Genomic DNA, 11,085 nt, shown 5'->3' with positions numbered 1-11,085 from the left:
CTTTTTAGTTCATGCCTTTTATTAACCCTTCTTGTCTTCTGGTTTGTTGAAACAATAAGTCAGACAACATTTGCCACAATAATGTCTTTCAAAGTGGCTGGCCATAAAAATTCCAGCACCACACTCAACTGAAGGGCACTCACAACAAAGGCAACTAGTTTTGCCATTCTTGTCCACCTTGTAATATTTTACGACAGTTAGCTTAACCTTCCTTCTCTTATGCATATTCTTCTTGGGAGTGGTGTAATACTTCTTCCTTGGCACCACCACAAAGTCTCAGCACAATAAGAAGAGTGGACTCCTTTTGAATGCTGTCATCAAAGTACATCCATCTTCCAATTGCTTACCAGCAAAGATCACTCTGCTGATGAGTAGCAATTCCTTTCTTATCCTGCCAGGGCTTTACATTTTGTTTTGTATTAGAGAGTTCAACCAATGAACCCCAACAAATAAAAGAGTGATGTCTTCCCCATTACAAAAATCTGCATCTTGGTAGCAGTTCTACTGCAGATGGTGGATCACAAAGCAAACATTTTTAATGTTAAGAACAAAGTATCAGGATTTTGTAAGAAAAGCAGACTATGATGCAAATGCCTTGACTGCCAAGAGTATTTTATTTCCCAACACATGATAATTTTCTTTCTTCATCAGAGGAAAAAAATGAATGACACATTATTGAACCTATTCTAAACCACATCCAAATGTTGCAACCAAATGGGGGTAAATGCTTCCCAGAGCTGAATGCAGCCGATGCAACTGAATACAACTCCTGCTTTCTCTCAAGTTGAAGCATTTGACTTTTGAGGTTACTCTTTGCTCTTCTGCTTAGAATCTGACAAACCACTGAATGCTTTCACTAGAAATTCTCCAATATATCCTTGTAAGCTCCAACTATTCAGAATTATCTGGTAGCCATTAAACACTTCTTGCCATATCTGGCAAACTCACTGTAAATACAGATTTTCTAATTTTAGTAGAAATAAAAATTAACAGATCAGATCAGGGTGCCAGTTAGCAAATTTTAAACAATTAATAAATCAGTTGACTGTGAAGCCTGACCTACGTGTTTTTATACACATTTTCAGCTTACCAATATTTAGCCATTACTAATACTATTGCTATTATTTTTTATATTAATTTGTAAAATAATAGAAAATTACAGTTTTTTTCTGTTAACTATTACGGTAAACTGTTTTTTTAATTACTTAGAATGGTAGTTTTTAAATTGTTTTTTGTTTTTGTTTGTTTGTTTTTAAGACCAGTCAAGTGAAGGAACAAAGAAATCTGTAACTGATGGGGATCAATTAGTTGTAAACACCAAGGCACTCAGACCAGCCTCCAAAGTTTTATTAAGTGTCTCTGGGTATGGTTGCCAGATTTAGCAAATAAAAATAAAGGTAAGCCAGTTTGATTTGAATGCTGGATAAACAACAAATAATTTTTTTTTTTTTGAAATGGAGTTTTGCTTTTTTTGCCCAGACTGGAGTGCAATGGCATGATCTTGGCTCACTGCAACCTCCGCCTCCCTGGTTCAAGCGATTCTCCTGCCTCAGCCACCCGAGTAGCTGGGATTACAGGCACCCGCCACCACACCCAACTAATTATTGTATTTTTAGTAGAGACGGGGTTTCACAGAGGCGGGTCTCGAACTCCTGACCTCGGGTGATCCACCCACCTCGGCCTCCTAAAGTGCTGGGATTACAGGCGTGAGCCACAAAACCCAGCCTATAAGCACATCTAAGGAATGGAAACCAGATTGCAAGTGGGTGAGAAGTGAGTAGAAACTAAGTAGACACAGTTAGTTAGCACAGATTACTTTTTCAAGAAACATGACAATGAAGAGAAAAATAATCAAATGGTAGCTGCGGTAGGGGTTAGGCTAGGAGTGGAAATAGTAAAATATTTCTATAGACTGAGCTTGTGGAAAGGAGCAAACTAAAAATGCAAGAAACATCCAGGCATGGTGGCTCACGCCTATAATCCCAGCACTTTGGGAGGCCAAGGTGGGTGAATCACTTGAGGTCAGGAGTTCGAGACTAGTGTGGTCAACATGGCGAAACCTCGTCTCTACTAAAAATACAAAAACTAGCTAGGCGTGGTGTTACATGCCTGTAATCCCATCTACTCGGGAAGCTGAGGCATGAGAATCACTTGAGCCTGGGAGCTGGAAGTTGCAGTGAGCCCAGATTGCGCCACTGCACTCCAGCCTGAGTGACAGAGCAAGACTCTGTCTCAAAAAATAAAAAAATAAAAAAATGTAAGAAATATATATGCCTGAGAAGACAAGACTGGTACTAGGGGATAGAAGGAGACAGGGTTAGGGCAGCATGTGAAAGTGTTCTCAGAAAACCAAGATACCCTTTTTCTAAAAATGTGTAGACATTTTGAAGTGGAGGAAAGGGAACTCGTGCGTGATGACTTTGAGTCTCAAAGAAAAGTAACAGGTGAAACTTCTGCTGGGAATAAGAGGTAGAAATGAGGTTGGGTGTAGCTGCACAGCTGTAAGCAATTGCTTAGGAAGTCAACTAGGTATGAACAAAACGACTGTGAATAATCTGCCACAGGAGTAGAAAAAGGAAACAAAAAAAGATCACCAAATGCTCTGGGGACCTAGACAAAGTTAGAAAGCATAAATTTTCATGAAACTATGGAGCATTGTAATTTCTGTCAATACTCAGAAACCTGAGGAAAGAAAGTGAACAGTTTACCCACAATTGGAGAGATGATGAACTGATCAGTATCTTGAAGATGGAAGATTCTAGAATTGCAGAAGACCCTAGTTTAAAAATCTCTGAAAGGGGATGAGACTGGTCTGGAAAACAAATGAAGCCAGAAGTTATTGGACTGAGAAGAGAGGTTTAATTCTGGAAGCTGATGTTGATAGCAAATTCAAAAGTGGGAGAGTTGGAGTCACAGAGGATAGGCACTGGAACCACATATATCACAAAAAGTTATTAATAAGTAAAAAACGTGTAAAAATGTATCTGTGTGTACTTATGTTTGTAGATAGATATACATCTTCAAATCAATAAGTAAAAGATTAATAGCTCAGTCAAAAGGGAAAAGGATAGGTAAGGTGAAGATAGGTTTGTATGTATCTGCAAAATATGTAAATCAACAGAGATTCAAATACTATAGTAATTAGAGAAATGCAATTTTTTAAAAACTGAGGTATTGGGCCAGGCGCGTGGGCAGTGGCTCACACCTGTAATCCCAGCACTTTGGGAGGCCGAGGCGGGCAGATCATGAGGTCAGGAGTTCCAGACCAGCCTGACCAACATGGTGAAACCTCGTCTCTACTAAAAATACAAAAATTAGCTGGGCATGGTGGTGTGCACCTGTAATACCAGCTACTCAGGAGGCTGAGGCAGGAGAATCACTTGAACCCCGGAGGCGGAGGTTGCAGTGAGCTGAGATCATACCACTACACTCCAGCCTGGGCAACAGAGCAAGACTCTGTCTCAAAAAAACAAAAACAAAACAAACAAACAAACAAAACAAAACAAAAAAGAGAGGAGTTTTTTGGAGGAGATGGGGTTTTATTCATTTTTGTTTTTGTTTTTCTTGAGACGGAGTCTCAATTTCTTGTTCTGTTGCCCAGGCTGGAGTGCAGTGGCTCGATCTCAGCTCACCGCAACCTCACCCTCCTGGGTTCAAGCAATACTCCTGCCTCAGCCACCCGAGTAGCTGGGATTACAGGCGCACGCCACCATGTCCAGCTAATTTTTTGTATTTTTAGTAGAGACAGGGTTTCACCATGTTGATCAGGTTGGTCTCGAACTCCTGACCTCAGGTAATCCACCCGCCTCGGCCTCCCAAGGTGCTGGGATTACAGGCGTTAGCCACCGTCCCCGGCCTAAAAACTGAGATATTGTTTTTAGCCAATTAGCTCAACAAATATTTCAGAGACTCTGAGTAACTTATATTGGTGAAGCTATGAAAAAAAAGAAAAGGCACTTTCATGCCTATTTGATTGGAGTGTAAATTACTATAATCTTTTAGTGTGTAATTTGGTAATATCTATTAAAATTCCAAATGTGCATATCCTACAACCTAGCATTTACATTTTTAATATTTGGAGGAATTTGTTCCACAAAAACATTTCCACAAGTGCCCAGAGAAAGATATATACAAGGCTGTCACTCCAGCCTGGGTGACAGAGTGAGACTCTATCTCAAAAAATATATATATATTATATATATATATATGTATATACACACACACAAGGATATTTATTGCAATGTTGCTATAATAAGAAATTTGAAACAATACAAAAGCCCACCAATAGAGAAAATGGACTACTTGAGTACTCAGCAGCCATTAAAAAGAATAAAGCAGTTTTTTTTTTTTTTTTGAGATGGAGTCTGGCTCTGTCGCCCAGGCTGGAGTGCAGTGGCACAATCTCGGCTCACTGCAACCTCTGCCTCCCAAGTAGCAGGGACCACAGGCGCACACCACCATACCCAGCCAATTTTTGTATTTTTAGTAGAGACGGGGTTTTGCCATGTTGGCCAGGCTGGTCTCTAACTCCCGACTTCAAGTGATCCACCTGCCTCAGCCTCCGAAAGTGCTGGGATTACTGGCATGAGCCACCATGCCTGGCCTAGTTTTGACTTTTTTTTTTTTTTTTTTTTTTTTTGTGAGACAGAGTCTAGCTCTGTCGCCCAGGCTGGAGTGCAGTGGCGCGATCTCAGCTCACTGCAAGCTGTGCCTCCCGGGTTCACGCCATTCTCCTGCCTCAGCCTCCCAAGTAGCTGGGACTACAGGTGCCCACCACCACGCCCAGCTTATTTTTCATATTTTTAGTCGAGACGGGATCTCACTGTGTTAGCCAGGATGGTCTCGATCTCCTGACCTTGTGATCCGCCTGCCACGGCCTCCCAAAGTGCTGGGATTACAAGCGTGAGCCACCGTGCCCGGCCTGACTTTTTAAATCAAATGTGTCAAGTAAATTCTTCTGAGGAAAGAGGGAAAACATTTTAAAACATCACTAATCCTGTTGACAAGTAGTTCCCAAACTTAAGCATACATCACAATCACCTAGAGAAGCTGGTTAAAACACAAATGCCACAGGAGGTGGTGGTGCATGCCTGTAGTCCCAGCTACTAGGGAGGCTGAGGCAGGAGGATCACTTGAGCCCAGGAGTTTGAGGCTGTAGTGCACTGTGATTCACCTATGAATAGCCACTGCACTCCAGCCTGGGCAACATAGTGAGACCCCATCTCTTAAATACACACACACACACACACACACACACACACACACACACACACACAGAGGCCAACACCCCCAACATTTCTTATTCATTAGGACCAGGATAAGGATCCAAGAATTTGCATTTCTAGCAAGTCCCTGGGAGATGCTGCTAATTCAGAGACCTGTTGCATAGACCAAAAAGTTGGCTACCAATCCATCCTCTACCACTCATGTGATCCTACTTAGAAGTTTTTACCTGAGACCAGGCGTAGTGGCTCACGCCTGTAATCCCAGCACTTTGGGAGGCCAAGAGGGGCGGAACACAAGGTCAGGAGTTTGAGACCAGCCTGGCCAGTATGGTGAAACCCCATCTCTACTAAAAATACAAAAATTAGCTAGGCATGGTGGCATGCACCTGTAGTCCCAGCTACTTGGGAGGCTGAGGCAGAAGATCTCTTGAATCCTTAAGGCAGAGGTTGCAGTGAGCCAAGATTGCACCACTGCACTCCAGCCTGGGCAACAGAGCAAGACGCCGTCTCAAAAAAAAAAAAAAGAAAAGAAATAAATTTTTACCTGAGCTTTTAATGGTGGCTGTCCTAGCCCTGGCAGAGTTGTGGAAATATTCCTCCACTGATCTAGGCTCCAATTTAATCTAGTGGGATCATTTTCTCAGTATGGGAGTGTCTGAAACTTGATCCTGTTTCAATTGAACTATTCGTGAAGCTTCTGAGTTCAGCGTGGGAGTGGGGAAGGGAGAGAGCTACCAACCACTCTCCTTTTGTGGGAAGAGGTTGATAAAAACAGAGGCTGCCAAGAGATGTACTTGAGTAGGAGGAGACTGCCCTGGCAACAGGTGAATGTAGCCTTGGATATCCGCTCTCAGAAGGTAAGTAACTACCCACATTGCCTTCCTGGTGGAGTTTTCACTGGGAGAAATTCCAATAATTCTTCTGAGTTTAATAGCACCTTGCTATGAACTTGGGAAATCGTGGGGAAATGACTGAAGGAAGTAAAGAGCTTTATTATTATTATTATTATTATTATTATTATTATTTTTAGAGGCAGGATCTTGCTATGTTGCCCAGACTGAACTCAAACTCCTGGTCTCAAAAAACCCATCTGTCTCAGCCCAAGACCTTTCTCATTAGAGCTTTTTACGAAAAGTTAAACTTTCATCTGAGAAGGGATGTCTTGAGCATAGTCTCTTTTTGAGGAAAGTTGGGGGGACTTCTGATTAGTCCTATTAGCCAGAGAGTATCTTTGATTTTAAGGATTATAGTAAAAAAAAAGCTGCATTATTGTGTTTCTTCACCATCGTCTCTCTCTTTGCACCAAACTTATGGCCAGGAGAGAAAAACTGGGTCTTTTTAGTATTTTGGTCTTCTTCAAGAATGGCAGGGCATTGCAGGTGGGAAGAATGAAGTGATCTGGAAAAGGAATACAGAGAAAGGAAAAGGTAATGGATCTTTCTGGAACTGAAAGTGGAATTGATGTTGCCAAGGATTTGTAAATGCCATTATTCTGATTCTTACTTTAGTAGGTTCAAATTTAACATAAACCAATAGCTTCACACTACACCTCCTTTCTCCTACTGTAATCCCGAGAAGTGCTGCTAGTCATCTCAAACAAAACAAGAACCTTAAAAGCCACTTAAAAAAAAAAATTCTAGGACAGGTATTCTCTTTGGAAAACAGATTTTAGCTCTACCATTTTTGAAAGTGTATTTCTCAAGAAAAGCTATTTTGCCTAAGAAGTAAATTTGTTGTGACTTTTCCCCCCATTTTGAAAACATTTTACCTAATTTTTTTTTTTTTTTTTTTTGGAGACAGTCTCACTGTGTTGCCTAGGCTGGTGTGCAGTGGCGCAATCTTGGCTCAATACAACCTCTGCCTCCCAGGTTCAAGCAATTCTCCTGCCTCGGCCTCCCGAGTAGCTGGGACTACAGGCGTGCACCACCATGCCTGGCTAATTTTTTGTACTTTTTAGTAGAAACAGGGTTTCACCATGTTGGCCAGGCTGGTCTCGAACTCCTAACCGAAGGTGATCCACCCGACCTCAGCCTCCCAAAGTGTTGGGATTACAGGGGTGAGCCACTGCACCCGGCCCTAATTTTGTATTTTAAATCTTTTATTCTTTCCTTAAAGAGAGACCCCCATGTTGTATAAACTTTAGGCCATACAAAATCTGGATCACTGCATATGAAAATGAGTAAAAAATGTATATGGCATACTTAGAAAAAAAACAGCATTTTTCTTTCTAATAAGAATGTATTTATTTATTTATTTATTTGTTTGTTTGTTTATTTATTGAGACAGGGGCTTGCTTTGTCATCCAGGCTGGAGTGCAGTGGTGCGATTATGGCTCAGTGCAGCCTTGACCTCCTGGGCTCAATCGATCCTCCCACATCAGCCTCCTGAGTAGCTGGGAGGGCCTACAGGTGCGTGCCACCATGCCAGGCTAATTTGTTTTTGTTTTTGTTTTTTTGTAGAGATGGGGTCTTGCTATTCGAGAGACTAGTCTGGAATTCCTGGGCTCAAGCAATCCACCCGCCTCAGCCTCTCAAAGGGCTGGGATTATAGGAATGAGTCACTGTGCCTAGCCGATCTCACTCTACTTCTGAATTCCAGTCCCACATTTTAGCCTTCTGAGCATATTGTATCAGTGCATTTAAATTCAGCCTACCCCAGATTGATTTCATCCTAATACCTTAAAATATCTGCCACTCCTCTGGGCGCAGTGGCTCACGCCTGTAATCCCAGCACTCTGGGAGGCCAAGGTGGGCGGATCACGAGGTCAGATCGAGACCAGCCTGGCTAACACAATGAGACCCCGTCTCTACTAAAAAATACAAAAACTTAGCCAGGTGTGGCAGCGGGCACCTGTAGTCCCAGCTACTCGGGAGGCTGAGGCAGGAGAATGGCGTGAACCCGGGAGACAGAGCTTGCAGTAAGCCGAGATCGCACCACTGCACTCCAGCCTGGGCGACACAGCGAGGCTCTGTCTCAAAAAAAAAAAAAAAAAAAATGCAACTCCTAAAATAAATAATTCTATGAATGGCAACATTTTTCTTTCAGCTTTCCAAATTCAAGCCCAAGAGTTTTCTTTATCACTTCCTTCTTCTTCCCACTACATGTCCATTTAATTTCTAGGTCGTCACAAATCCTCTTTCACAATCTCCCATCCATTCTTTCCTTTCTGTTACTCACTGTGTTATCCTAGCCCTTGTTTCCCCTTGTTGAGACTGCTAAAACTCCTCTTGTTGTTTTCACCCTATAGTGTGTGTTAGCTCCAATACTTTTTATGCACTCTTGCCAGTTATCTTCCTGAAGTATGGCTTTGATCATTTACCTGCCTGAATTCAACAAGTATGAACTGTTGTATGCACTATGTGCCAGACACCAATAGAGATTCATATTAATTCATTCATGTAGGCATATTAAACACATGAAATATGCCAGCCCTCCCCAGGCACTGAAGCCATGCTACGAATGGAACAGACACCTAGAGCTTACATTCTAGTTAGAATCAATGGGATACACAGTAAGATATGGCCCCCTGCTCCCAAAATGTTTATCTGCTCAAAACCTTCCATTGCTTCCCGATACCTGAAAGAACAAAATTCAAAGTCCTTGCCCTGACTTTCAAGGTTCAGTATGGTCCTGTCTTAAGCAACAGAAGTATAGTATCTAGATGAATAGTCTTGAGTTTGCATGCACCTTGTATTCTGTATCAGGCACCACATTTTAAAAGAAATATAGACACACTAGAAAATCTTCAGTAGAAAAAGGGTAGAGTGGTAGACCACATCCTCTGAGAAACCAATCAAACGTACTTAATAGCTATTTTTAAATTACTGAAACTCTTGTGTATGGAAAAGATATGTGTTGCCTTATACAGTCCTAAGTTAAAAGTGAAGCTGTACTAAGAAGACAGATTTGGCTCAAGGTAAAAAATTACTGCCTTCCAGAACCTTCTGAAATAGACAGCCAGGAGATAGTCAGTGCCCAGCTCCTGTCACACAAGGAGCTCAAGCAGGGGCTTTACAGGAATGATTAGAAGGTGGTACAAGATGACCTTTAAAGTTTCCTTCCAATGTGAGATTTTATTTATTTATTTATTTATTTATTTATTGAGACGGAATTTTGCTCTTGTTGCACAGGCTGGAGTGCAATGCACATTCTTGGCTCACTGCAACCTCGGCCTCCCAGGTTCAAGCGATTATCCTGCTTCGGCCTCCCAAGTGGCTGACATTACAGGCATGTGCCACCACGCCTGGCTAATTTTGTATTTTTAGTAGAGACGGGGTTTCTCCATGTTGGTTAGACTGGTCTTGAACTCCCAACCTCAGGTGATCCACCCGCCTCGGCACCCCAAAGTGCTGGGATTACAGGTGAGAGCCACCGCGCCTGGCCCAATGTGAAATTTTATACCCTTCACTTTCATGCATTGTGAGTTCTGCCATATTAAATTAAGCATCATTTTCCAAAAAGCTTCAATGCTTCCTGTCTCCATCACTATTCCTTTATTTGGAGTGCTCTTTTCTTGTTCCAAATACAGCTCAGCCATCACCTCTTCAAAGACTTCTATAACTAATACCACTCCCAGCTGAGTTTATTAATCGATGAAGGTTGTACTGTTCATACCCTACACCCAAGAGAAGCAGCATGTTTCTTCTGACATTGGAGTTTCCACATTGACAAACATTTCCTACAGGAAATGGATGTTTGCTCTGTAGAAACTCATATTGATAGAAGAATATCAGGTTAATTGTTGCCTCATGTACGCTACACATTCCTGCCTATCTGATATTTCTTTTCTTTCTTTTTTTTTTGAGACGGAGTCTCACTCTGTCGCCCAGGCTGGAGTGCAGTGGCATGATCTCAGCTCACTACAACCTCCACCTCTCGGGTTCACACCATTCTCCTGCCTCAGCCTCCCGAGTAGCTAGGACTGCAGGCACCCGCCACCATGCCTGGCTAATTTTTCATATTTTTAGTAGAGACAGCGTTTCACCGTGCTAGCCAGGATAGTCTCCATCTCCTGACCTCGTGATCCGCCCGCCTCGGCCTCCCAAAGTGCTGGGATTACAGGCATGAGCCACTGCGCCCGGCCTTACCTGATATTTCTAACACAAACATCTAATGATGTAATTTTCATGTTTACAAGCTTTCCAATGGCTCCCCACTGATTACAAAGCTGAGTCCTGAGTGTTTAATATGCAACACAAGGTCCCTTGTGAGCTGCCTTTGCTACCAATCCTATCTATTCAGTAAAATATATCTCAAAGGCTTACTGAACAATTGCTGTTTCTCAAACATACTATATTGTCCTCCCTTAAACCTTCATATCTTTACTTGGAATATCTTCTGTCCTTCTCCCCTTTCCCACTTTTAGCTGCCAGATAAACTCATTCTTAGCCCTCAATTCAATTCGTGTGTTGGCCTCTTCAGTAAAACCTGCCTTGATCCTTCCCTTTGGGCTTCTTTCCCACTTTACCCAGCAAATGGCTTTGGAATTATTTGCTTTCAGGAAGTACATGTTTTTTTTTTTATTTTTCTCTTTAACTTTATGAGATTCAGACAGTTTACTTAGTATAAAATTATACTAGAAATTTGTGATAAGGAGAATAAATGAAAGGAAATCAAAGAAAGATGGAAGTCTCTTGAAATGCACTAATTTGGCCGGGCGCGGTGGCTCACGCTTATAATCCCAGCACTTTGGGAGGCCAAGGCGGGTGGATCACGAGGTCAGGAGATCGAGACCACAGTGAAACCCCGTCTCTACTAAAAATACAAAAAATTGGCCGGGCGAGGTGGCGGGCGCCTGTAGTCCCAGCTACTTGGAGAGGCTGAGGCAGGAGAATGGCGTGAACCCGGGAGGCGGAGCTTG

The 11,085-nt window shown here is 42.3% G+C and overlaps 1 long non-coding RNA gene across 1 annotated transcript in view; it reads left to right on the top strand.

The window, feature by feature from the left end:
- Positions 1-6,021: 6,021 nt before the first annotated feature.
- Positions 6,022-11,085, top strand: part of LOC101175772 — a 29,826-nt gene continuing 24,762 nt past the window's right edge. The window contains exon 1 of the long non-coding RNA XR_179123.2: positions 6,022-6,082. This is a non-coding gene — a long non-coding RNA (uncharacterized LOC101175772). The remainder of the gene's footprint in view (positions 6,083-11,085) is intronic.

The sequence above is a fragment of the Nomascus leucogenys genome, chromosome 12, assembly GCF_006542625.1.
Source record: "Nomascus leucogenys isolate Asia chromosome 12, Asia_NLE_v1, whole genome shotgun sequence".
Classification (NCBI taxonomy): Eukaryota; Metazoa; Chordata; class Mammalia; order Primates; family Hylobatidae; genus Nomascus; species Nomascus leucogenys.
The sequence above is the reverse complement of the archived record's forward strand: the minus strand, read 5'-3'. Positions and strand labels throughout refer to the sequence as shown.